Here is a 2500-nt window from a genome sequence, read left to right as displayed (position 1 = left end):
GTTTTTCATCTTCGATTGACTATGCCTTCTGTTCGTGACGTTTTTTTGTTTTCCTCATTTTAATTTCTTTGTTTTGCTTCGGTGTATATAGTACATATCGAATAATAGTTATATATGTATATATATATATATCAATAACATTTGTCTTCCCCTACCCGGCGCATATGCAATGCACATTGTTTGCACTGTATCGCCTTAAATTTAATGTGCGATAGTTTGAGTTCAACGTTTTTTCGCCTCGATTAAGCTCGATGCAAATTTCGAGCATAAATGAATGGGCTAATGGTGGCAGAAAGAGGAAAAGATTGCCACATCCTCTTCGTTCTATTCCGCAATTACGGAACAATGGTGTGTGTCTTCTGAGAGCTAGATAGTTCATTGCAACGTGCCTTATGTAGCTATGTAAATTGAACATGGACAGAAGAATATGCCAAGAGAGATAACCAGTAGTACCCCCATCTCTTGCAGCACCGGTACATCCTAGACTGGCTGAACAGCGAGCTTTCCGGAGCGAATCTTTTTCGATTCGATTGCAGTTTCTCGTGGTGGTAGGTGAACATTTACATGTTATCCAAATGACACAAATGTAGAAAAAAAACCATTTTGCTTCTATCTATCCCCATGTTCTCGTGCGTTCGAGCTAGCTTTCGATTAATCGGTTTCTCTTTATGGTGGGTTTTACTCACTGCGATTCACTAAACAGAGTTCGAGTAGCTAACAGCTAATTAGTAAGTAGATTATGCTAGGCTCTGCTGCTAATGCTGCTGCTGCTCGTCGACTTCTACCAGCTTTCGACTAGACTAGAAAAGAGAAATTTTCTCCGTTTCATGCTCGTGTTATGACACCGTTCGGTTGTGATTGTTGTTGGTGCTGTTGCTTTTACAGCCTTCAATCAAAACCTTGTCTCTTTTCCAAGAAATATTGCCTATGGGTTCCATCTCCTATTTGGAACGGATTTAGCCCAATTCATGCCACTATATGTCTGTAGCAATTATTTTTACAGCAAAATGTGTCACCGATCACTTTCCAATAAGTACAAGAATGTTGATTATAGTTTTCGTTTGCTTTGCTTTTGTTTTAATTCCTCTCCTTTTCTAAACCATAGGATGGAGTTTATCGTCTTTTGTCCACACATCCACAACCAATTTAAGCTACTTCAATGTGTTTTTGGAGCCAGGAACCAGAGATCTGAACGGGGTTCAACGTTTCCTTCTTCCTTCCCTCCCTCTCTCATTAAACTAGGAGTTTGAGATCGTTTTGAAAATGTTGCACTGGCTGTAATAACACGAAGCAGAGTATTTGCTGTTGCACGTAATGCCGCATGTGTACACTTCATCAAAGGCCCGCAGATCAAAGAGGCGCATATTTAGACTGAGGTGTTGGTATGTGTTTGGTAAAGAGGGTTGGTGGAAGAAAGTAGTCTATTACTTTCTACGAAGGATTTCTGCTGGGTTGTGTTTGAAGTTGCCCCATTTGGGCACAGCGGACACTCTCTATTGTTATTGTATCCTGGCTCTAGAATTAGACTTCTAGAATGAGTCTTTGTATTGCGTGCTCCTATTCCCCATCTCCCACTTCCACAGTTCCGTTTATACTCAATTTTCTGTTTTTTAAATAGTAAATAAATTAGAAAATAAATATAATTCTTCTAAAATCATCGCCAATCATATGGTCGCTATCCACTGATTGGACTCATACAAACACGTTAATGGTGCTGCTAGTATTCGCTTTTCTATTCTGTCTGCCCCCCGAACAGACATACTGAAGAAGGGGGGCCCTCACGAAACATTCATGGATCTCGAAACAGGATTGCACATCCGTACCCCGCGCCACCTCTACCCGTTCCTAAACTGGGTATGCACTAAGAGTAGCGCGTACCACCTTCGCGAGTAACCGGTACAAAGTAGATTTTAAAAAATATACCGCTCCCCAGTTTGATTTCTATATAAATGGACTATTCCCAGTGTGGTGTTGTACTTTGCAATTAAAAGCGAAAGATTCTGTTAGCCTTCCTTCCTTATTTGCTTCATGAACAACGTGGCGTCTTCTAGTTAGGCTTTCGAAACGGAAGCGGAATAGCTAGCAGTTGTTCGAATACTTTCTGCTCAAATAACGACACCATGGGATGAGGTGTAGCGAGATTTGGAGATGCAATCCTAAGACGCAGCAACACAAACTGTGCGCTCATCGTCAAACTCTGCTTGTTTTCTGCCTTTGTACATTAGACTAATGGTTATCAAAAAAGCTAAAATTTATAAAATATAGACAAACACATACATACATGGTTCGTACTAATATGCCTCTCGCTGGTTATCCAGATTTAGTCCTACATATCGCCTCTTCTCCTTATCGTTCCTTCATCATAATAGTGATTCGACTTCGCAGTTACCATGGTTTTTTTTTGACTAGAATTCCATCCATCTTCGATTGCGACGCTTCCTACACACCCCGCATACACTCTGTGGCCAATGCTGCTGTGCTACTGCTGGTGACGTGATCT

General features: G+C 40.9%; 1 protein-coding gene across 5 annotated transcripts in view; it reads right to left on the bottom strand.

The window, feature by feature from the left end:
* Positions 1–2500, bottom strand: part of LOC125948182 (protein elav) — a 13344-nt gene that overhangs the window by 6658 nt on the left and 4186 nt on the right. For all 5 annotated transcript variants that reach the window (XR_007468557.1, XR_007468559.1, XR_007468558.1 and 2 more), the window contains one exon: positions 1–2500. This exon is cut by the window's left edge and continues 6658 nt beyond it; it is cut by the window's right edge and continues 358 nt beyond it. The gene's annotated coding sequence lies outside the window, so the exon portion shown is untranslated.

The sequence above is a fragment of the Anopheles darlingi genome, chromosome 2 (assembly GCF_943734745.1).
Source record: "Anopheles darlingi chromosome 2, idAnoDarlMG_H_01, whole genome shotgun sequence".
Lineage (NCBI taxonomy): Eukaryota > Metazoa > Arthropoda > Insecta > Diptera > Culicidae > Anopheles > Anopheles darlingi.
The sequence above is the reverse complement of the archived record's forward strand: the minus strand, read 5'-3'. Positions and strand labels throughout refer to the sequence as shown.